Here is a 26826-nt window from a genome sequence, read left to right as displayed (position 1 = left end):
GATATTTTTTTCATGTAACCAAATCTACATTACGTTGACTTAAATCCATGCTCATTTCTCATTTTAACAGACTTCCTAAAATGTAAATAAAATGCACACTGTCATCTTCCTTTTAACCGACAAAATAAAAATAGAAACAATCAATGAGTGACTGATTTTGGAGGGCATTGCAGGACACTGCCGTGGCTTATTTATATTGACTCTTTTTCCTTCTGGGGAGGTGAAAGAAGGGAAATAATTATTTGAATTCTCATGCAATCCAATCCAATCAGTTTTACTCAAATATGTGCATATATACAGGCATTACTATCACTGTAGGGGAAAAAGGCTAAATATCAACCAGAAGTCACACAAGATTATTTTAGGACCAGGCTCATTGTGTCATTCTAACCTGTAACCAGAAATTTAAAAAACACAGCAATTCAAAATACATCTTTTTGCCATGCAGATAAAAAAAAAGAGGTAAAATTCCTAACTCCAAACAAAAAGGCATTACAATAGCTGGTGATCATGGTCTTTTCTCCCATGAGTAAGCAGACAAATCCTAGCACCAAACCAAAACACTGAAATCATAGCAGCAAGTACTGGATTTGGTGAACTTGGCAAGTCCCATAGCTTGTTGTCACATCTAGAGAGAATACCAGAACTGAATGTATAAGGTATGAATACATTAAAGCCTGTAGATTTGGACAAACAAAGCAAATAAAAGTATTGTTTCTAATAATGCAGAGGTAATTGGGCAACTCTGGTAGACAACATTAGTTAAAAAGTAAAGTTACAGGCAACTTTACATATACTTTACTCAACTAGAATCTCATGTTACCAGGCACACCACCCTGCCTGGCTTTACACATCCGCAGCAAGGCAAAGATTGCATTTACCAAAATTACTCCTAGTCATACAACACAGACAGTGTTGCCTCTGAAGCTTTATGCCTACCACATGATGATCTTGCCATTACCAACAAAGCCACCGCTGGGAATGGCACATTGTAAACCAAGCAGGAATTTGGAAACACTTAAACTTACACATGTAACAGACGAAAGAGACAAAAACTACAAAGAAACAATTCTGCAAACCAAGCTCAAGGAAAAAAATCTTACCAGTCTCAAGGGGAATGCTAGAGTTTAGAGATGGAGTATTTGTACATTGCAATGTTTCTATAAATACCTCCTTTTGAACAAAGTGTCTGATCTTTCTTTCCCTCCAACTTGTAACATGATAAATGCTGTCACCTTAAAACGTACTCTGAGCTCAGAGAAAAGGGGACAAGCCTGAAAAAAAGCAGGTTGAATTGGAGCAAGTTGTGAAACAGTACACGGAGACAGCTACTTGCTAGCTAAGTGTGAAGACTAAATCATAGATAAGTCCTCCTGCTTTTAAAGAAAGCGCTCATAAGAGTTACACCCTGAGAAACAATCATCATTTTTTTAACACATGACCTTTATAAAGGGTTAGATTTCCAGGTCTCAATAGAAAAGGATAAGGAAGGAAGCTTTGCACTGAACTTCTGGAACAGGCAAACAACAAGAATTACACAGCATTCATGTGTGAATATAAATTAAAGGCTACTGCAGGTTTTTGGCTTTTGTGGCTGGTAGAACTGGTCACTCGGCTTATCCCAGATTAAATAAAAGCTCCAGGTACAGATAACTTCCCTGCTTTGCAACAAGGGAATCCAGCGCTCCAAGAGATTTGCCAGTTGCTCTTCACAGTTCCATTACTGTCTCAAAATCAGAACAGAACACAAAGTGTTAACAGTTCCTAAACTGGCTTCCAGAAACAAGAAAAATTCAGGTCAGTTTCTGCCTATGAAACCTTAGGTAACAATGCTACTTAACCCTCGACAAACTACCACTTTACAAAATCCAGATTAAAAAAAGCCAACGGACTCCTGCAATGCTCATGAGTAATTTTACTTACAGGAATATTCTTGTTGAAGCTAACTGGACTGTTCACAAATTAAATACGTGCCCTCATGTTGCTACCATCAGGAACTAACGTTATTCTCAGGGCAGATACCTTTTCTTAGATAAAAAACAAACTTTAAGTGATTTCACAATCTTAAAACAAGTCAGTTCTGGTAGGGGGGAGATCCAAAATAGAACATGTTATTTCAATATTCTCGTGCTCATCCATTTGTATGACAAATTAGCTCATCCATTTGAAGCAAATATTAAAGGTGACCATAAAATTATCATATTGGGGTTTGAACATAAAAGTATGCACTAACTAAAAAAAATCCTAAACCCCTCCCAAAAAATACCTGCAAATCAACAGACAATAAGCAAAAATATGTATACCTGACTTGAGAAAACTTGCATGAAGTTTTATTTTGCAAACCTGTTCACAGATGTTGTCTGGAGTACCTTTAACATATCCATTTATTCCTTACTAATACTTTGTACTAGCGATTCTCTGCTTCAAATTCCAGTTAAGCTTTGCTACTGACTGTTAAGGTAAAACAAAGTTTCTGCTAAACTGTATAAAATGGAAAATATTGTAGAAGTGAACAATTTTTTTTTCCTGTTTGGTCAAAGGAAAGCATCTTTGCTTTGAGTAAGCCCTAGGTAATTAGAATATTGTAGAATATTAGGAATTCAGAACAACTTTCAGGTACTCTGCTCAGGAAATTCTGCCCATTCTCAAAGAAAAAAGTTGCTATTTTATAGCTAAAAATCAGATACTTTCATGGTGAGTTTTCTTCTTTTTTCCAACATTGCTTACATTGTACTAAGACGACAGAATTTAGTCCCACCTGACAACAAGGATCATCAGAAATGCAGCCAAAACTGTATTTGTAGGACAGAGAGAGTTACAATCACAAAATTAGCCATTTCAGGTAAACAGCAATGCATAAACAAGGGTGTGCAAAGAATAAAGAAAGAAACTCAATAGCCACTGCTCTGCAATGTTCTTTCTGCATTACCACTATCATGGAATACCCAATCACCCATTCCTCAGTACTAAGGAACTCTATATAATACATAAAAAAAAAATATTCCCAGGATGTCCCAATTCTGTAAGCAGGAAAAGACTGCACCAGTTGTCTATCCAAATCTGAATGTTCTGTAGCAGGATTCAAACCAGTGAATCTGCCGGAAGACATCTGTAAGAAGACACACTGAGCATAAAACCTACGTTTCCATTTTCTTATACTCTGTTTTTTAAACCTAGAGTGGGAATGCAAAGTTTTTACTTGAAGGTGTATTTTTAAACATAATCTGCCTCCAAATTTGAAATACTAACAGAGAAATGCAATACACTGATTTTAGCTACTTCAACCAAAGCATTTGTGGAAAATACCATCCCCAATCCTATTTTTTAATGTACAACCCCCACCCCCCAAAAAACCAACCAACCAAAAAAAACCAAACACAGACCAAAAAAGACCACCCCAAAACCATCTCAGACATATTGCCTAGTTTTTCCTTTATAAGGATTAGGTTTGGGGGGAAAAAAAAATATTAGTAAGTAAACAAATTGAAAATGAATAATTTACAGTGCAGTCCAAGGAAAATATCACCCTGTCTGAAAACCAGTGTATGCTGGGCCTTTTACGAGAGGCTGAAACCTTCTAACTTGTTTTGCCAGTATAAAAGGGCTCTTTTATAGCTGTTAACCAACAAATGAAGCAAGGAACATCTCATCACTTCCCCATCCAAATCGCTCCTGGTTGAACTGAGAAATCCACTAGCCATACCAGACAAAACGCGCAGCACTCTTTATTGCTTGAGAACAACTTTCACATGCCTCTCAAGAAAGATTAAATTTATCAATAAAAATCCCACTTTCTGTGATGCCATGCTGCTATTGGTCCCAGGTGTATGTTCAGAGATAAGCATAGGTCCACCAGTGTGGCATAAGAAGGGCTAACACAGCCGCACTGGGATCACTGGGGCAGCGATTTGCTCTGGCTCATGTATGCACAGCTGCACCTCTCCCTCTTCTCTCCTCGCTGGCAGCTACACCCAGCCCCGCATAAAAAAAGATTCAGCTGCATGCCACTGTAGCTAATATTTTCAGATTGTGTTTGTGGGGTTTTTTTATTATATTTTGGGTTTGTTTTTTTCCCCCCGATAATTGATTCCAGATTTTGCATTTGTAGACGATAACTACAGGTTCCTTTTCAGTCCTACAGTCCAGGCAGCAAAGGGTAAAAACAGATGAGCTAGGAGATACTCTTCTAGTCTAACTCAGATAAATTAATGAAACATCATGAGCGGGAGTTACAAACCCCTGATACTCCCTCAGCATACACCCTGGGTGTGTCCATCACATCAGTCAGACCTGGCACTCCCCATGGTCGCAGTTCTGATCTGAAATTCAAGAGCAAAATTGTTGTGGTTGGACAGAAATGAGGCAACAGAGACTGCCATATTCAATTTTCTTGCCTCACCCTTAGAAGATTTTGGAGCAATGACAGAGCTGTAGGAAGTCGTGCGAGAGCACTCCTAACTGCACTGGGCTAACTTCCCTCTATGGGGTCCCAACAGTGCAAAGCACGCTCAGACCAATCTCATATTAATTGGGTTTGTATATTCAGACCTTGATATTCAAATCGCCAGAATTTCATTGAAGTCATAGCCCTGTCAGTTAGCACGGAACCTATTCACAGTATGTTTTAGAGTAAACAGATGAGTCACTGAAATCATCATGTTCCTTGATATTGTCGTGCATTTCAAATTCCCTCCCTGTTCATGAGAAAAAGCAAACAGGTTAGACAGATGAATAAATATACCTGTTTGACCACAAATAAACGCATGCCTACATATCAAGTGCCAGTATTTCAATCTCCTTTTAAAAAGGAAATCGGTATCTCACAATATGGAGATTCAAATACACGTTAAAAGATGACTGCTGTGGTCCTTCAAAACCCTTCACCTCAAAATACTTAAATCAGTATCTACATAGGAATTCTAGCGATCAAACTACAAAAATGCAGGTAATTTAAATAAGCCATTAGATTTGGACTGTGATAATCCTAAAAGCAGGATAGTTAGTGCAGAAGACTAGCTTGAAGCCTCCACCAACTTCAGTTTCTTTCCACGCACCATCACACTATGGATGATTTAAACTCCTGTATCACTTGGGATTTTTGTCCCTATTTCTGAGAAATCCTGCTCTTCTCCATTTAGGAGTAACCTAAAATGTGACCTATTTTTTTCATACCCACACTACTATGACCATTCTGCTGCAGTATTGTAGTTTTCCTTCTTTTGCGTGCTTTTCTGCACACCTCTGAAGAAACCTTCCAGAGCAGTCTCTATTCCCAACTATATTATTTCATTGTTGTATCACTTATAACAAATGGTAAGAACACATATTTGGAGAAAAAAGCACACGTAAATGGCAGAGGAAACAGCAACAAGACATGCCTTTCAACAAAATGAATGAAAAAATGCTTAAAAGCAACAAACTCATTTGGAAAAGGAGCTACAATAAGGCCAACTTTTAAGGCATATAGACAAACTGAGTTTGGAGATACTAAAGAAGAGGGGTGGAGTTTTTGTGTTTTGGTCTTGAAGACACCATATGACTGTAGTTGTTGCAAAACTGTCAGTGAACAAACAGATCAGTCAAGCCCCCAACCCCAGCACATGACTAAGTATTTGAGTGTTTCAGTGGTTATTACCAAACTTTAGCCCACAGATAAATAATCTGCAGACCAACCATACAGCCCATCCATAACAAAAACAAGCCAAAAATTTTTGAAATGCAAGTGTACAAAGACATGTTTCCACAAGAGACAGGGACATCCTGTAACAAGGATACCACAGGGCAGCAAAGAGGCCTGAAACTGTGATTTGCAATTGCTTTCATTCACACTTCAGAACCTGAAGATTTCTGCGTATTTCCTAGAAAGAAGTTTTGCCAAAATGGGGAATCCAATGCAATGGCTTTATTTCAAGGTGCATCTTATCCAAAAAGCTGACTAGAACACCCTGCAACTGGCATGCATTTTCTTAAGGAAAAAAAATAATAATTAAAAAAAATTGCACATTTCTTTTTCAATGGCATGTCTGACACTAACATGAAGGACTGCAAGACACCTTGACAGTAAGAACCTCACGGAAAAGAGGGAAGAATCAACAGTTTGAGAACTCCCACATTTGGAAAATGACAGAAAACACCTCTTATGGAAAGGAGGGGGGTGGATATCAAAAACTGAAGACTATTTTAACCACCAGACAGCTTGTTTTTATGAAAAAATGTATTGTATCAAACGGGTAATTTTACCCACAATATGATGAAATAACATTTAAAGATTTATTTACAAGCAGAAACTCTTTAAAATTATTGTCTGCATCTCTAGCTTCCAAAGTTGTAAGAATAGATGGGAACACAATGCCCAGTGTTATAAGCTTAACATGTATCCACAAATCTATAAAATCTGGATTATAGAAACTTTTGCAATACCCAAGTTAAACAGAACACTTCAGAGCTTTGCCTCAGTCACCTGTAAAAGACAGTCTCCAGAAATGATGTAAAGGTATGATTAAACCTCCTCCGTTATAGACAGACAGATTCTTTCATCTTGTAACCAAGGTTTGAATCTGGGCTTGGACACCCACATCTGGTCACAAAGGGGATGTGCTCTTTCTTATTACTTAAGTTTCAAAGTTTCAGAGTACAACGTGTTTCCTGGACTACGTTTTTTTCCCCCCATAATATTAGCTCCCTAGAAATCCCAACAAAAAAAAATTACTGCCAAATTAAATATTGTTCTCCAGCTTAACAGCTTTCCTTTCTTTTGGAATATCTCTTGGCAGTTACGGTTGACATGGTCACACCTACACACCTCTGGAAGCCGGACAGCATGCTATCACTTCTTTGAGCACCTAATCAACACAACCGGTTCCTCTTTTAATAATATATACTGTTATTTTCCAATTTCAAAAGAATTAGTGAAACCAATCAATGTCTTATTTGTAAAAAGTTAATTTTACTGTATAAAAATTACTCTTCTTCCCATGGATACAAGAGGAAAATACACTAAATGGCTATTTCATTCAGCATTTCTGTGTTCACCTTTAAAGCAGAGAATAGAAAGAGCAAGGATAATGTGCTATGCGAGAGGAATCTTTTTATGTAGCTCTTGGCTCAAGGAGGGATTTCCTTCATTCATTCTATTTTTAAAAAATCCATGAAACAGGGCTGAAGCTCCAGCTAATCTTATTTCTTTCAGATGTCAGTTCAGAAATAAGAGGAAAGATTTGCTTTCAACTTTGAGCAGCTCAGCTTGCAGGTCCCTCCCTGAGAGAGGCTTGGCTATTACTCACATCCATCCAGCCGCAATGAAGTGCTCCAACTCCCCCTCAATGTGACGATGAAACCCAAGAAACGCGCTATATAATCACAATGGCAAACACCAGAAGAAGGATGTGGGCATGCATAAATACAGCACATCACGATTCTCTCTTCTGGTGAGCTACAAAATCTCACATAACAAGTTATGCCACCTGACTGTCTAAAGGCAGTTTGTCCTCAGCCAGTCAGACGGTAAATTAATGCTTTGTCATGCCATACCATACAGATTCACACAAAAAAACCCACCACCCTCAAGATGATTTAGACGGTACAGGGTAAAAGAGTTATGTCTGAATAGTCACAGAGCGATTGAGGAACGTGAACACCATGCTTAGGAACAGCAGCTACATGAGATACAGGGTGTAACATAAAGGTGTTTAATTTTATTGTGAAACATAGTACTTCTGGATAGATTTCTGGAATAAGAGTATCAAAATGTTTCTCAAGGGGAATAAAAATTGCCCATGATTGTGATTTTAAAGCACACATAGCAAGAATTAAACACTATTAAATACTTCTATTACCATAGTGCATAACAAATTAAATCAAAGTAGGGCCTATTTTGTATTAGGTGCAGCAAAAACAAAGACAGTTCCTGAGATAATTACCTAAACTACTTGTCGCACTGTGAGGATTAGGCAATTAATACTGAAACTGTGTTGTCTCCGCCAGAGGGAAAGATGCCATATAGTTAAGGATGTACAAGTTCATTTTCTATTGTGCAATGCCTTGTTTGGATTGCTTGTTTCTATCTGATCTGCATAAATTCTGTAAAGTTATCATTTAATTATGCAGTACGCAAATCCCTATGCTTCAGTTGGTTTAAGCTGATGCAGTCAGAGCACAGGAATTCATCGTCTCCCTAGTAACACACACCTGATCCAGAACAGACTCAGGCACAGGCACAGCAACACAAGCAGGCAAAAGCATTTTCTGGAAGTGACTTTAAAAAGACCTTACCCACTGGTGAAGGAAATCTGCTCCAGATGACTAAATTCATAGCCTTGGGCTTTTAAGCCCTCCGCTCCAGCAATGCTCAGTGTGTTTTGCACCAATCTAAGCCAAACTACTACACCCATCCTTGCTTGGTGATGGTAAAAATCAAAACTGGCCAACTTTGTCATCACACCAGGAGCAGCAATCCAAAGGAAGTTACCCACGGCTAACTTAAGGCATCCCTGAGAGCCACCTCACCACACTGTGACCTGGTGCTCCTCAAGCACCACTGCCTGAAGAGACCACACTGCAGGACACTGCCATCCTCTGCCCTGGCTGTTAAGCATCACTGCAGCCCAGCTCACAGCCCAGTTCCCATACCAGCAGCAGTCGTTGACCTCATTTTCCCTTTAACTATGACCCCTGGATAACTACTGACAAATATTGCTGCTAACATTCAGGCAGAACATTCAAGTCCTTAATGTCTCCTGACTACATCTAAAGTTAACTGAAGGGGCGGGGAGGGAGACAGGAATATCAGTCCAGGGGCACCATGAGATCAAATGCCATGCAACTTCTCACGCTGCCTGAAGGTGAACTTCTTCAAAGATAACATTTCCCCCGAAAAGAAAAGATGCAGCAGGACTGCAATGCATTCAATACATTCAAAAGTCCTCTGAAGTGACAGCATCTATTTCTACATATGTAGTTTGAAAAAGAATGGGAACAAGAAATACAGAAAAAGTTCAGATGATTGTGCTTTGTTGTTGGGAAGTACCACAGTCGAGCACCACAGACTCCTCCTAACCTCTCTAGCAAAACAGATGTTGCTAAGGGTTTTTTTATATGCAAATACCTCACCTTTAATCAGTTATAACAGATCTTGTAATCAAACTCTGTTCCAATATTCAAAATTGGAGCCTTTATTTCCAAGAAACAAGAAAGCTGCTATTTCATCATCCATCCAATTAACAGAACTGTATTCTTTTCTTACAAAGGCAAAAAAGAAAAAAAGTATTCCTTTCCCAACAACTGGTATACAATTTCTCAGCAAAGCTGCCTCAACTCAACTCTATTAATCGAACTCAGGTGCAGGGTTTTCTTTCCCCAAAAAAGGGTGCAGCAGAGCAGCTGTGAAAGGCAATATATTGATTATGACCACCATTCATGATGTGAAAAATTAACTGTCAGGAGAACATTTAATGAATTAGTTCTGCAAACACATGAAAAATACTCTTTCAACTCCAATACGCTGAGTATTTACAACCCCCTAAAATTATCCCAAAGGCCAAATTACTTTACAAAATTAATTAGTGAAAAATCCCAGTGAACCAATTTTTACATGTATGCAAGAATCATAAAGCACATTTTTTCCCCTTCTGCTATAAGTAGCAGCTGTCCTATTTATCTTTCAGGCTTTTACTCCACATGGGGACTGTTTATAAACAAACTTTGACAGAAGTGGGAGAACGTATTTTTAAGAGGCTCAAAAAAAATAATAAAAAAAGGACTATGTGCTTCAACAGTTTAAGATGAGCATCAGAAAATAACCTTTTAAAAGAGCTATATAACTTTCATATTGTTTTGATCTTATCCCCATAAATGCTGTTGGCTAACTTAATTTAACTACAGAAAGCCAGGTTACCCTCTGGGAAAATAACAGATTAGCCTATGCTTACAAAAAGTGATTCTTTGAACTTTTATTTTTATATATATATATATATATTTCACCTCCAGAAAGACTTCCCCTCCCCACCGCCATCTCCCACAAAGCCCTCCCCTATAAGGCTGTATTGCCTGGCAAATAAGACATAAAAGTAAAGCCCAGCTGGCAGTTATTTGGCCAAGTGATAGAGCATGAAACAGCAGGCAATCAAAGTACTATAGTGAAAGAGCTTAATGGTTATACAGCTGCAGCGTGGTTTTCACACCCCATCTCAGAGTCACACAAAATAATCTGCTGGCCCTGCTGCCATGAAAGCAGGTGTCATTTCCTTGAATAAAATAGCAAGATTTAGCAATATTCAGGTATTTGTGAACCGTAACAACTGAAGCAAATAAAGATAACACCGGATCCCGGAGTTTTCAAGCTCCCGTCATGACAGAGAAGCGCGGTTCCCTCCTCTCGCAGTTTCTTCAGCACTCATTTCTACCACCCTCTCTTGGAGAAGACATTAAAGAAGAAACATAACAACAATCTGAATGAAATATCATCAGTTAAATCCACACACACACCCCTAAACGGATGAAGTCAGATTAATTCAAGTCACATTAGCTAACAGTTCGCTATCGCCACAAGCCATAACCTGACAGACAGCTTATTTCCCCTCCACACCCCATCCTTCTGGGTTACCTCTCTGTGGCTTAGCTGATTTGCGCAGTGTCAAGTCCGACACAGGCTAACACCCTGAGACGGGAGGAAAGATGAGGTACTGGAGAAGCAGTTATGGAGGGGTTTTCCAACTCTCTCATAATGGGGTTTGTTACTTATAGATATATATTGGCACATCTGATATCACTTACAAGTAAAATCTAACGGACCCTACAAAGCACATAAACCCTAAAGAAAAAGGGAACCAAGACACACAATGCTCACAGACATGGGGTGGAAAAAAGGCTTTATGAAAAAGCAAGCAGCAATGGTTTTCAAAGCAGAAAGTTAAAACTGCACAAGCCCAGCTTTCACGGGGTTTTTTTGATAGGTTATCTTTAAAATCAAAAAGTTCCTGACTCTGTTTCAGAGGGCACAAACACAGTGTTTCCCAGGCTCTGCTGAGTCTCAGGCTTTTGTTCTGACAGTAGCTTCAACCGACTAGCACTTCAGACTTGGAGTTTAATCAAAAGACGTTCATTTTTTAAAAGATGACAACATTAATATTACCTTTCAATTTCAAAAAATGGCAAAAGACTACAAGACAAAATAAAAAGAAGTAACGATTTTCCAAGTGGGCCCACGAAAGTTTCTAACAGGAAGAGGAAAATTTGTGCATTAAAATTGTATGAATACTACCCACGTTGCTCATGAGGGAAAGCTAATCTTTCCCTGTTAACATTCCGTTTTTAAACATTAACAAACATTTAATTTTTAAAAAGCTTGTTTGGTGTTATTTGGTACACATGAATTTTGGCCTATGAAACTGTTCAAGTTTACAAGGAAGCATGCCTTTCAGTGTAAACAATTCCATTTTAAACACCTTATGACTTTTCATCATTACACAAGAAGTTTTAAACCTTCTGTTGCATCTTCCTAGGTTTGCTTCCTGGTCGTATAGTGTTGCCTCAAGACAGAGCTACTGCCCAAACTGAAGTTCATAGTCTTTTACCAAGTAGTTGATGCACACAGAGTTCATTTTCTCCTACCACTTTATCAAATATGTCGCTTATGTTAAACTTCATGAAGGGAAAAAAGTGCAAATATTCCAAAGCCAATTTTACTTTTAAGTTGCTAAGACTGTGAATACTTTTCATGTGATGTCATATTTTCTGTCCGTTGTCTTCCTTCTCCTTAACCTGGACTTATCCCATCTGAAAATAACTGCAACTCATTTGGTTTTAGTGTGCTACACAATTGTTTTATGTTAACATCGGCTAGACTTAAGCATTATTGACTATGTTAATTGACAAAATTCAACACAAATTACAGCACTATCTCTGTTAGTTAACTAAATAAAGCTTATAAGGAAACTTCCTTGGTTTTGTTTCCCAGAAAAGGAAAAAAAAGCATGGAGCATGGAAGCCAAGAATTACAATGCAAATGAACAGGTTGATAAAGTATTTTAATGTCACATAATTTATTACTGTTTAAAAAAAATAGCAAGAGTCAGGAAGAAGGTATAAAGTTAAGCCAATGAAATGGTAAGTGATAAACTTCTAATTGTCTCTTGGCCACCAGCCTCTGAACTTTGGCACCACTGATAATTGTACAACGTCTTGAAATATGAGTTGGTAATTACTGTTGGTCTCTGTATACAACAATTCCAACATATCAGCCAAATCTTTCATCAAGAATGAATATGCCTTTTGTTTTCTGTAATTACTATAAACATTGTCCTGACACTGACCAAGATTTCCTTACTATAGAAAACCTATATATTTTTTCACAATAGATCACTCTGCTTTTCAATTCTACCAGGAGTAGACCGAGTCCACCACGCTGAATGTGCTGATCATTACGAAAAAGCAGTCCACGTCCTACTGCAACAAAGAATAAATTTTAAGTAGATTAAAATGTGAATCTACCCTGGAACCCTTTTTCACCTCCACCTGAAAGAAATCCATAACCCCCTGTTAACCGTGCAGGCAATAAGAATGTTAGCATAGCAGAAACAGCATGTTTTGGCACTCTGTTACTAATAAAATGGACAGGTTTTAAAGAAGGTTTGGAGTTCATTCAAGAGAAAAAACCCTGCTGCTGTTACCCTGTTGTCACAACCTGAAAGAAAGAACATAAAGCCTCCCTTACAACAGTTCAAGTTAGAGCTTTACAGTCTAGTTTACCTCCACTTTCCTCATACTCTTCTCCTTCTGTTGCATTTTCCATTTAATTTTTTGCAGCTACTTGAAAATTCTTGCTTCACCACTCATATTTTCCATATTAAGAGAAAGGTTTATTCCACATTCTATGTATTGACTTTTATATTCTCTGCACGAGCAGAAGGGTGTCTTACATTTTTTTCATATGATAAAGGCCTGCAGAAGTATTGCCAGATACATAAAACATAATGGAGTCTTACCTTCAGAAAAATGTGTAATGGTGTCTCTTCCAGCTAAATGGTGTCTCTTGCACGCTAAATTAATTTTTAACAATTTTAAGTGCTATTAACACTCTGAAGAAAGCAGACATGCCAAGTCTAATGCTGCAATTTAGATTTTTGTGAACTAAATCACGTGGCCAAAATACAATCTAAAACTGCCTTCTGGCCTCTAATTCAACCACAATACATGTTTATATTACAGGATTTCTACCCTTACCCAAACCCCCTCAGAGAAACAGTCTGTGAAACTGTGCCACTATAATGGAGCTGAATGTTTAGCAGCTAAACCAAAATGTGTTTCACTTCAGACAAAGAAAATTGTACTGTGACGAGGAAGAAGCTGAAGGGTTTGGGTTGGGGTTTTCTTTTCTTTTTTTCCAAGAGGTTCATATACTTGAGCTGCTTCATTTCTTCACCCACTACAAAGACATTGTTTAAATACAGTATAAAAAGTAATATTGCTGTGTGTTTCTCAAAAACACAAAGGCAAATTTACTGGAGAAAGCAAGAATTTATTGTTCGGTGGCAAAAACTTAGGATTTTAAAAAGATTAAAAACAAGACCTTTGGAGAGTAAGTTAATATTTCTACCAAAGCAACCTGTTCCTTCTCTCAAACTGCACTGGTGACAAAACTTCTGAAGAGGAAAGTCTCCTGTTTGTCACAAGCCTCCCACAGGTAAGCTCCTATAAAAGTGATGATTCTCCATTATTAGTTTTTCATTATATTCCAGCATTACTACTGACAAAAAATGCTACCATGCACATTAAATGCTTGCTAGCCCCCTGCATTCAGCTGACAAACCACCCATGATTTCTCTTGCAGAAGTCTTGCTGAGAGAAGTACTCCCTGGTCAGCACCTTGGTAGTTAAGTTTCTAACTTCTCCCACCGGCTTCTGCCTCTAGCATGTTATTTGCACCTACTGGGTTCCCTCTTTTTTTTTTTTCCAAAATACCAAAAAAATTACAAACACAAATTCTTCAAGAAGAATTCCACCTAGGGCTCTTATTTCAGGCGGCACATTTAACAAATACACTTCACCGCCCTGTGGCATGTGACAGATGGCAGAGCAGCCATCTCCACTTCTCTGCTGGCCAGCTTCTGCAGTGCAGCATCCTTGGCTCTCCCAAGCAAGTCTTTCCACCACACCTCCAAGAAGTCTCCTACCAAATCCCAGCCCAGATTGTCATCCACAGCTGCCAGGGACACCTCCTCAGATGAATCTGCTCAGGAACTGCTGTTGCAAAAAAAGCTGGGTGCATGGTTAAAGGCAAAACCTGACTAAAAACCTACAGCCAAGAGGTTACTATGTTAAATGGACATCAGAAAAAATGGAGTGTGGGGAAAATCAACATCTGAGGTTCAAAACCAATATCCACTCAAATTTTAAACTTAGAGGAGCAGAGTGCTGCTCTACAGTTGTATGAAGTTAAGCAACTAGTACTGAAAAGCTTGACAACAAACAACTTCACCAGTTACTGGTCCCTTTAAAAAAAAAAGCAGCAAGTTTTCATGGACTGAGTTGTTATATACCAGCTGCAAATGTTGGTAATAGCAGAATACAGCAAAAACAGTTTAAATATTAAAAAAACCCAAAACCAAATAGCCAAAACTGCATACATATGGCCTTTTTCTTCCTCCTTTTGGGTTTGGTTTTTTTTTTTTGGTTTTGTTTTTGGTTTTTTTTTTTGAAGGTAGATAGGCTTCTCTCTTGTTTTGTTATTGATTTGGAGGAGCTAAAGATTAGAGGGAAGCAGCAGAAGAAATGATGTTTAAATGCATTTGAAAAAGAACAAAGCCTTAAGTTTTCACAATGCTGCAAGAATTACATCGCCAATTTTCCTCCTCCTACCCTCTATTATTTGGTGTGATATAATCACATATTACATACAGTCATTAATCAAAAGCTTCTCAAAGCTTTTCATAAACATCTAGTTAGGCCTTATAAAAGAAATAGTAGTTTTCCATCTTTCCAAACAAAGACGACTCACAGACAGGGACCTGACTGAAGACAATGCCACGTCTCAACCAGAACTTGTGTTATACATTCCTCACTGCTGTGCTACCCGGAACTCACCTGGGTGTTCTTCCTGGTCTCTCTCAGAGAGCTCTGAAAACATTTACTATACATATTTAAACATACACTTTAAAACTATTTACCAGACCCATCTAACTGCAGAGAAACTGTTGAAGAAAGCTGCAGGGTTTTCTTTGTATTAGGACCAAAGCATCTGAACAGTGCTTCTAAAAACCAGTGTGGCTAAAACAAGCTCCCGAGCCCAGCAATGCACATTAAGATTTGTCAGAACTGAACATGCCACAAAGGACATTAACTTCAGGTTAAGCTTTCAGACCCTTCCTTTCCTTGAAAGCATACCACAATGAAAACGTGCCTGTACAACAAACATATACCCAGGCTCCATTTCAGCAATATTCTGATGAATATTTGGGCCCTTTAAAGGTCCCGTCCAACCCAAACTATTCCATGAACCATTCTAATATAAATCAATTAACACTACATAAAATGAATAATTGGGAACATCAAATCCATCCCCTGCATGTGAAAACAGTAGAAGACAAAGGTTGTATTTTGAAAACAAGGCCCTTTGTCTTCCTTAGACATGCTATTATCACCTCTGCATACAATAAAAGCAACCTTAGTTGTCATCTTGTGCCCTACAGAGCAAGCACTGAAAGAAGAATCTACTCAAAGCAGAAAAGGAAAATCTAACTAAACTTCACTGTGCAAATCCAGGTCCCAGGCAAACTTGTTTTGCACCCAGTCAGTTTAGCTGGGGATATTAATATCCCAAACCACTTGCTTACAGCCAAGGATGACATGAGCGAGACCTAACCTACTAAGGGCAAAATAAGCCAGACAGGTTAGGCAAAGAGTCAAGCCAGCCTATCTTAGATAGACAGCACTCGCACAATCCCTGCAGCTGACATTGGGAAGATGGGGAGGGGGAACTATTTGGTGGTGGGATGAGCACAGAGCTTTTTTCAAAGACACCTTTGGTCTGTCTCGATGCGGCGTTTTTTCTCCAAGAACATGAGAAGTCATACTGTGATGGCATGCACCAACAGGCGCAGACATCTTTCTCATCTGCACAAAGGTCTAAGATGAGGAATTGTAGGGTAACACTAATGAAAGTATCCAGCACTTTAAACCACTTCACATCATCCCACCTTCATAAAATTTTCTCAAGACAGGCAGAAAGTAGTCTCTAATAAAGCTTTGTATAGACAAACTCTCATTTTCACCATTCTATAATGTTTTATACTTTAAAAAGAACCACATGCCCAAAAGTAATTTACCAGATATTAAACTTAAAATTAAAAGGCAACACCCTTTTCTTTATGGTGACCTGACAAAGGTGAACAAATTAATAAAACTTCAAAAAAGGCATAATAAAATTTACAACATTCACTACGCTATAGTCCAAGCTATTATTAAATAGCTAGCATTGCAGTTGAAGATGCAATATGCCAACTGAAAGTTTAGAAATACTTTTTATAATAAATTGAAATGCAGTTAAAACATGATAAGACATGAGGAACCCAAGGAAACAAGAAGCTCATTTATGAACACAAGCATCTCAGAACAAGCCTAAGCATCCAATCTTTATTTCACTCCTCACTGCTCCTTATCTATTCACAGGTAGAGTCTCCCAATACCTGTAGAAAAAACAAACTTTCAATCATGAGTGAGCTACTAGGCAAAGGCAAATCTTTTGCCTCCAGTTCCAAAATAGGCAGTAGCTTTGACAGCAAACTGTTTGCTACAAATACGGGGGGGGGGGGGGGGGGGGGAGGCAGGGGAGAAGTAGCTAATGCCCTTCCATGCCAACACAGAGGTCAGATAACCCTGGATATAGCCCTGTCTGTCCCACACCACCACTTTAGTCACTTTAGTCTTTTTAGCTTCGTGACAAACTAAAGCCCTCGATCCTCCTAAACTGAGAGACAAAACTGTGAATTCCTAATGCAACAGTGCATTCAACACCAGTGACTGAGCACATTTCATTGCCATTTTTTAAAATAGGGTAAGAATACATGATGTTCAATAATCCAATTATGAGCATCTGCACCATCTTCACAGTAGCACTTGTGTCTACACTCTGGAAAATTATTTTTAGCATATTCACTTAGAAATCCATCCCTATCTTTTCTGTTTCTAGTCTTATGTGCTACTCTGTATCAACTGCAAGATTTCATTATCTACAGGGCTGGACACACAAACTTTAGCAATTTATTTTAGAAGAAGTAATTTTATATTTTTGAAATGAATATGAACATTAAAAGAGACTAAGTCATGTTCCACTTCATAATTACTCATTTCTATGAACATGTGTTGACATTTTTCAGCATATGGCCATTTTTTCTAAAGCAAAATCTAAGTTACATTTCATGTAAGTGACTTAAGCTCTTTCCCAGCACTCATGCTTTACTCTTATCTCTACCAGACACAGGACTGCAAGATTTCCTGATAACCACCCACTTGGAAGCAAGGGATAGAGAAACCGACACAAACCCGGAGACATTCTGCCATTCTTACTTTGCAAATAAGTGTATTTGGTGCTTAGAAGAAGCTCTACTGAATAGCCCAATTGCTCTTCGTTTTTTGGTTTTTTTTAAAGTATAAACAGGGAAGGAGGAGGATGCACATCCAGTATTACCACAACACTGTCGCACCTCCTTGTCCAGGTCACATCAGCCTCCTACACAAGACCCTCCTTCCCTTAACAACACTTACATGCTGTGACTTTTTGTCTGCTTTACACCTTTCTTTCCGCAGTCGATCACACTCTCCCTCCCCACCCCACCCCCCCGTCTAACACACTACTCATTTCAGAAATATTTGCTAACTTCACGCTTACTTCTAGTTTTTCCTCTAGCTCTCATTTCAAGCCATCTGTAATAAGGAACAGTCCAATAACTCACTCTCATCAAATCTTTTTATCATAAGATAAAAAGAGAATATTAAATGGAATGGCATTCACAAAATTGATGACAATCCAGAAATGTAAACAAATACAGGACATCCTTTCCATAAGAAAGCCAAGGAACAAACAAAGTTACACAATGCATTTTATAAAAAGCAACATTTAGTGTTTAGTGAAGGCGCGATACAGCAAACTTTTACAGACGTATAGCAAGCAAAACAAAATACCAAACAGGAATATAAAGAAAATAATGAATTAAATACACAGAAATGCTGTGTGCCTTTCAAAAACCAATTACAAATTTGATACAATTCTTTTACAGACTTTTACTTGAGTACATTCCCTCAAAAATACACTGTAATAGACTGTACAAAATAATACATCTCTCGTGTAGTTTAAAATGAAAACCAAAACTTTTAACTTTTTTACTTTAATTGCACAGGTCCCATTAGCCAATACAGCATTTTCTTGTCTTATGGATTTTTTTTTAAATAAAAAACCCACAACCTATCATAGGTCTCTGCTTTCTGGAAATATCATGATGAGACACAGAAAGGAAGTCAATGCAACAAAACTACAGAAGATATCTCAGATTGTTTTTAGAAAGGAGAAAAAGGAAGGAAGGAAAACAGCTATTCAGGCTTAATTTTTACATAGCTTGATTATTTTATTATATTAAGAAGATATGCAAAAGCAAATTTTTATGACACCACAAGCAGTAAAATACTGAAGTTTCACACTGCACTGCTTGGCAGAAGATGCTGCATCTCAGCCACACAACCTCAATCCTCCCTTGTGTCCACAGTAGTATGTGGTAAGCAGCAAGTTGGATCACTTTGCTGCTCTGGCCAAGAAGCAGAAAAAAAAAAATCCAAAAAAAAAAAGAAAGTCTGCGCAGATCCATGAGCTGATGTGATTCACTGTCTACATGCCTACCTATTTGTGCTATTGCAAGAAAGGTAAGGCGAATGCTTCAGCAGAAAGAAATTACGTAGCGGCAGTGCAATTTTAGGTTGCTCCCATCGTGACGCCTCACCTGATGCAAGGGATCCTGTATTACTTTTGGCTGAAACCAAAACTACACAGAACATTGTCCAACCGCACGATCTGAGAGAGTTGCCTTTTGAACATGATGCACATTTAGAGAAAGTCTGGAATCAGTTCTGTAACCTACCACAAAGATCAAATCTCATTTTCAATACAGCTTTTAAACTTAATTTTATGACTCTTTGCCACATTTTAGCTAAACTACTTTTTTTGCTCATGGTTTCAGAACAATGCATTTCCACTAGGGAAATCAGAATCTGTATTAGAAAACTATGTAGTAGGAAATGGGATATTTAATGAAAACATTATATTCTCAGACATTTCAAATCCCATTGCATTCATGAAATAAGTTATATGATTTGCCTTTCACCCCATCTTTTGTGCTCACAAACTGTAAGTGCCTTATACAACTACCACAAAACACGACCTTAGTATTATTCCCTCTTGAGGTAGCAAACCAAATGCTGAATTGCAAAGCATCTAAAAACACTTAAAATTCTACTTAAAGACAGCAGCCAAATAGCTTAATAGAACCAAATAATACTCACTTTCAAAATTTCCTGCTTACTCAGCAAACTACTGAAATGCTTAATCTTGTTTTATTTTTGAAAGAAATCACTCACAAATTTCAAAGTATTTTGGAAAATGTTAAAGTGTCTAAACGTGAAGAAACATCAAGCAACTGCTGGCTTTTATTTTTCAGCATTTCTACACTGAAAGACTAACTTATTTAATGTTTTTTAGAAAAATAACAGACTGAGTATCGTTGTTTTTTCCATCTACTCTTTGTGGCTTAATTCTGGAATCAAAAATTTTCATCCAAAGGATGGCATTCATGCTGCCAACCCACATACACTTTTTGGCAGGCTACAAAGAAGTCAGTGCTCCTCACAAAGCAGCTCTGTGCTACGTGGTGACCAATGCCAGTAAAATAGTACCCCAAAGCGAAGCCTAGTATATAAAATGTATGCAAGCATCAGAATCCATACTCTGAAAATTCATTTCACTTGATGAGTAATAGTCTTCAAAGGCCTTGTAACTCAAAAGAAAAAAATTTACAGAGTCCGTGTCACCCCACACTAAATTTTTAACTGGAAAAAAAAACCACGAAAGCATGGGAAAATACAAAAACCACTCACGGAGAGCATGAACAAAAATAGACTGACAATTCCAATGCAAGTTATTTCTCTCTCACATGCCTTTAAGTAATTATTGCTTTCAAAGCTCTTTGTCTATCCTTTGACATTGGAAACAGATGAGGAATTGTATCTTGAGCAGAAAGGAAGATTGGTTCATAAAAAGAATAAGAACAGCAGCACCAGAGGTCTGTGCATTTTTTTTTTCCCTTACAAATGCATAGTAAGTGATAAAAGATTTTCAGCTCAGCTCATCTTTTGCAGAGTAACGTACTTCTGACAGGACCATTAAAGGAAACATGGTAAGAGAAGCACTGTCTTCTGTTCCCTGCTTCCTCAAAAGATGATTCCCTGAAATCCAGTATTTCCATGCAGCTGAAAGCTTAACTCAGCTCAAGCTATTAGATGGACTTTGCTTCTCAGATTTCTATAAACAAATACTATTTTCAGGAACTAATGGACTTTGTTGATTAAATAGACTCATTAACCAGACATGAGAGTAAATAAATTTTATAGGTACAGTATGCAGCAACTCTTTTCTAGAGTATGAAGACCATAAGCACTCTGAAATATGCATATACACATATATAAAATACATGGTTATATATGCTTAAAATAATATACATGATTATAATAATGTAGAAGCTGGCCATGGTGGAATAATGTTTAGCACATGAACCAAGTTCTCACCTTGTTTTGCATTACTACTTTGCTGTTTTAAATTCATACCTGGTTTTTATGCATCTATAAGCCAATTGAATCTGGATCAAACTGTTTGGCTCCAGAAGATCTTCTACCCCTACTCTACGCTGCAAAGCAAAAAAATTACCATGCTAAACACAGGACTGTCACAAAGAGAAGGCCGGCAGTTATATACCAGGGGAGTAAACACCAGCTCAAAGCACATGTTCATGGTCACCAGCTGTACCACACATTAAAATAGTCTTCTGCTCATCATCCACATTGAACTCTCATCAACTCAAAATTTCCTCGTGTAAATATCTGTATATGTGCATGAAATTATGTTGTGTCAACAAGCCGTCTTAAGAGGTCGTAACACTATTTTGTGAGATCAGATTTCTGCTTATGGGTTATATTTTTTTTTTTTAAGAAGTAAGCCATTGTTAACAAAAGGCAACAATAAAGTAACTTATATTTGCCAAATACAGGTTAAGACACTAATCAGAGCAAATGTACAATTGTAAATAAAAATGGCTATAATAATCATTCAACTATTTGCATACTCAAGATTAAAAGGTATGTTTGAAACTTCCCCCTCAGAAATTAGAAAAACTTTTTGTGAGGCTGTTAAGTTACAACCAATTTAAAGTTTCAAATAAAAAATTCACCTACCTCAGAAATGCAAAGCCTGAAAAATGAAATAAATCTAAAATTGGAATTCTTATTACCAGTACTGATCTCAACATATTTTGTTATGGAGTACAACAAAAAAACCAACAGAAATAATCTTTGGTAGTATATCCCTGTTCTACATTAATCGGTCATGGCAATAGAGTTTTGCTTTTAAATTCATCTGATAATGAAACCTTTCCAAACAACTGAGAATACAACGCTGCTGTTCTTAAGTAGTCGGGAGGCTTTAGTACAGTATACAGATAAGACCCTGAAATATCAAACAGACCTGTTCCTGATTGTCAGTGGAGATGAAGGGCCATATATGCTTAGCCAGCTTCAGGTTTTATGATTTTTACATGTTTACAATTCCCCCCCACTCCCTGAGTGGACTACTTCAAAAATGCTTTAGGAAGAAACATTATTTTCTGTTTTACTAACTTCGTAATTTCGGAATCTTACAAGCTATCCCTAAAATTTAATATGTAGTTTTAGAAGACAAAAATCCTTAGACTAAATCTTTCAACCTCACTAGCCAACTGCAACTTGCCAAGGGAAGTTCAGAAATAGAACCATTCATTAAATAAATGCACTGTTCTGCACCAGGCAGCCCACAGAGATTCAACTGCAATGCTAAAACCTGTAGAGTGTCAACTACCATGATCAGGTACCTAGTGAGGCTTGACCTCATCCACAATTAAAATGTGCATATACTATACTTATTTGTTTTCCTGAATGTGTCAGGGATGCCTCAGATTACCAGAATTCATTTCAAAATATTAACTAATAAACTAGTATCTTCCTCAAGTACAAAAAGTCTGCAAAAATTTCTTTACTGTCACGCAAAACTCCAAATACTAAGAAAAGTCTTCTTGAATATAGTTTCAAAATTAGAATTTTGTTTTATTATTATAACCCATTACACACAATAACATAGCGTACTGAGATAATACTGCTTCTGGTTTTAAAACTAATATTATTGTAGAAGTGTAACGGAAATGCAATTACTTAGTTACATTAAGCTAACTACAACAAAGAGAAATACATTTCAGTTCTTTTATCAGTGAAGAAGCACTATGCAACTATGGGTTTAGTTATTTTTAATGTAGGTTAGTCATATCACACTCCCTACTTCCTCCCCCAACATTTAACAGGAAATAAATAGTAGAAAGTAGTACTGCTCTTTATAACAGGGGAGAAGGTGGGGGGTTTTTTTTGCATACAAAAATACAGTAAGTATTCATCAACGATAGTAGGGCTTTACTCAAAATCCAGGCACAGCATGTAGCTTCCTAAATTTTATATTCTCCTAGATTACCCAAAATTACTCCGTTTCAACAAATAGTTGCAGCCAGGTAATTTGGAGGGACCATTTTGCCTCCCAGTAACTTCCTGGGTGAAGTAGTTAATTCACAGATAATTTTCAGTCCTTTGCAGTAGTTAATTCACAGATTATTTTCAGTTCCTTACGGCCAGCTTGCAGTTTATGCTCAGTCTGCGGTTTACATGTCACCACCCTATTCACAAATTGTCACGACTAACAATTAGCATCAGCAGAGCAAGTCAGTGGCAATAAATATCTTACAGGAACCTTACCAGCATCAATTTCAAAATAAAAGATAGATACAAGTGAGCTAGTATTTAATTATGGAAATTTACCTATGAAAGTTTTTTGGTGTGTTTTTTTGGTTGTTTTTGTTTCCCCACTTTCATAAAACTAAAATATTCAAGTATTGTCGATAGATATATCATTTATCTGCAGACCACCTCATCTATGAAAGCTGAGGCAGATTCTTAGAACTGTTGTTGAACTACAGCAGAGTCCCAGGACCTACCTGCGTATGGAATATCAAAAGTAGTAAAGGACAAACAGTAATCAAAACATAAAGCAGGTAAACAGGCGGCATTCAGGTGCACAGGTGAACAACATGTCCAGTTAGGCAGTTTCCTATCTTCTTCAGGCTTCAGACAGACCCACATTTGGTCACTTCACAGCAGTTCTACGAGCTGGCACATTTTTATGGAAACTGTCATTTTGTGTTCTAGCACTCGAGCTGCCATTAAAGCAAAGTTTGGCTGATCCATTAAAACAGCAAAGAACTTCAAAAATAAAAATGTATGTTTGCTAGCTATCTGCAACAAAGATTTGGGAAATAAGAATTCATTTCAAGGCAAAAGAAATACCACAGGAACCTACAGAACAACAGGAGAAGCATTATTATATTTCAAAGACCTACTTATTCTATTCCTGAGCACCAATTATGTTGCTTGAGAGAACAACACTTATCTATTTTCGCCATCAGGCGCTATTTTCTAACTATAAAAGCACCTAGAAATAAAAGACTAGATGCTTTGGTAGAAAGCAATATAGCCACTGGCCACAGAAAAATAAAAACCATTCTTTGTGTACAACTAAAAGCAGTAAGTGTCCTTGTTATTCATATGATTTCATGCCCAAGAACAGGTCAGAAAAGAGGATTTTCTCTTTGTGGATACCAACATGAAACTTTGGAAAATTTGTTTGGTTTATCTTGTATTCAGGTAAATTTTTTCTGCAATACTAAAGAACACACTTACCTCAGAAGTAAGTATCACAGAGCATCATAGTGTACTTGCAGTTAATTTTCAAAAGCAAAATGAGCTTACACGGAACATTATCATCCACGAAACACTAATTACGTTAGGATTATTATGTGATTTTTTAGAATATCATTCTAGAATTAACATATATCACTTGAGACACTATCAGAAACAAGTTAATTCATGTACTGCTTCACAAGTATTATATTTGGCATTTTACAACCCCAGAGCCCAGCCAACAGAGATTTACTATTTTGTATGTTATCTAGAAGTCTCAGAGAAACACTTCTAAAGGCAAACGGACTAGAATTGTTCTGAGTATCTTCTCCTTGCTATCTGAATGTTAACACGATGCCTCTCAGATATCCTCAAAATCTAGTGCAAATGAATATTTCACACTACCACACTGGCTCTCAGAGCATGCATAGTAGCCACCTCTCTACGTAGCACAGCTCTGCCACTGGGTTACTGATAGGTCTAAAATATATCTGTGTATTTGCAGCACATTGATTTCCCAGCAGGGGAGAAGGTGAGGAGTAAAGTGTAAGGAAGGTGGCACCCTGGGAGACTTCCCCACCACCTGAGCCCAGAAACAGGCACAGCAAGCTGCCTCAGCTGTATCCCAGTACTGCCTGCACAGGTAAACTTAATTGCAGTCGCATATTTTATTCAACAGTTTAAAGTGTTCAAACAAAAGAACCTGTTAAGTAAAGCTGAGATTTACAGTACTTGTTCCTTTCAAAAACTTCATTAAATCAGCTTATTACACAGCAACCATGAGGAACTGTTTACAATATATTAAAAATGCACCTTCCTAAGTGTAGCAAACAAGTTGGGGTGTGGTTGCCTCACAACTGGCAGGGAACACGTGTCTTACAAATATTTCCAGTTCTACTGTGCAGCAGCAGCTTGGGTTTAAGGCAGCACAATGCAACAGGTTAAAACGCATTCAGAGTTATCTCATGCCATTGCCACAACTACAAGGTGTGCCTTTTGGCTCTGCTAGAGACACTCTTTATTATTCATCTTACTTTGTTTGCCTGTTCAAAGGAAAACATCATCATTTCTTCACAATAAGTTATATAGTAAAGCACTGATTTCCATAAGGAGAAGTCCAATCATTTAGGATTTGCTCAAGGAGGCAATAAAAACTATTCAATGTAATAAATCCAAACAGTTCAAGAATATACATGGAAGCTTAGAACAGCAAGATCTCTCATTGAAGGGTTTTAAAGAAACCAAATTCTGATAGGATGACAGCATGACAAATTACTTGGAAATTATAACCAATAAACAAATACAAAGTGGGAGGAAAGCAGAAGCAATAAGGTTTTTAAAAATGGTGACTAAGGGGACAAAAAAGAAGGGAAGAGGATGATGCACTGATAACCTTTCTCAAGGATCTACACTTCAACCTATGCTCATAAACATGGAGTAAAGTGCCAGACACAGAAACTTCTGTAAACTTTGCAAAGTTAAAAAGGTTGAGATTCAGATTCAAAATTATCTGTAAGTCACTGTGGATAGCCACAGAAGGTTTGCACAGTGACGGGCTGATTGTGAAATAAAGTGTTAGATGAAATCCACTGGCAATAAATGCAATAGGAAGGGATAAATAACCTCAAGTGAATCTATGTATTAACAGGTTTCATATTTGTTGTTAACCCTTCAGAAAAAGATTTTAAGCCACTATGCATAATTCACTGAAAATATCAGCTTTACACAATCAAAAGAATTGGGATATTTTAGAAAGGAAAATAAAACAGAAATCATCACCACATACAATTACTGCGGTTCTTCTTGACTACTGTTTGTCACTCACATTGTTCAAAAAGATAATAGACGGACTAGAGAAAGTGACAAACAATCAGATACAGCACAGCTTCCATGCAAACAAAAATTATGGGCAATTATGGCCTTGGGGGGATAAAAAAAAAAAAAAAACACCAAAAAAACCCCGACACAGCTAAAATCATGAAAACAAACAAGAAATAATTATCCATGATACACAACGACTGATGAAATCTCAGTAAGATAACCAGAGTTTAACAAGAAACTTAAGAGCATTTTCTTCTCCGCAATATATAGTTGTGACCACAGGACAACATAAAGGTCAGAATTATAGTTTGAATCAAGAAGTGCATCCACTGAAGATCAGGCACTTTTTAATACAACACCCCAAACGTGTCATCTCTAGTGCTGGTAGTCCTGAAGCTAGTAGAACACAGCAAAAATAGCTGCTTACTGCAATATACTGTTTTCTTAAGTTTTCCCGCTCATATTAAAAAAAAAAAAAAAAGGGGGGGGGAGGGGCACTGTTAGGTACAGTTTTAGCAGTATTTCAGACTTAGATTTAACAGTCCCAAAAACTGATACATGTAAAATAGTTTTGATTAATAAGCATCTAAATCACTTTCAGATTACCAGAAGTGTTGTTCTCTCATTTTTCAGTACATACGCTATTTGGCATTTCCTTCAGCATTTCCAGAACTACTTCTTATTAAATCAAAGTTTTCTAGCCACCATTTGGGGCAGGGGAGGGGTGTGGAATGTCACAAGGGTCACAAATGAGTCACCTGAAACTACAGACTAGCAACCCAAGCTGAACAACATACTTCATTAAGGAAGCCCTACAAAACCTGAAACAAATCCCACGCATTCCTGTATCTTCAGAAGATTCATATTAGGTTGAACAATGCATGTAATGGAAAAAGAAAAGGTTTAAAATAAAGCCTGGGATACTGACAAGAAGTTAAGATTCTT

General features: G+C 37.5%; 1 protein-coding gene across 15 annotated transcripts in view; it reads right to left on the bottom strand.

Annotated features, from left to right (window-relative positions):
* SIPA1L1 (signal induced proliferation associated 1 like 1) overlaps nucleotides 1–26826 on the bottom strand; it is a 219345-nt gene that overhangs the window by 167423 nt on the left and 25096 nt on the right. The gene's annotated exons all lie outside the window — the stretch shown is intronic.

Source organism: Rissa tridactyla, chromosome 4 (assembly GCF_028500815.1).
Source record: "Rissa tridactyla isolate bRisTri1 chromosome 4, bRisTri1.patW.cur.20221130, whole genome shotgun sequence".
Lineage (NCBI taxonomy): Eukaryota > Metazoa > Chordata > Aves > Charadriiformes > Laridae > Rissa > Rissa tridactyla.
The sequence above is the reverse complement of the archived record's forward strand: the minus strand, read 5'-3'. Positions and strand labels throughout refer to the sequence as shown.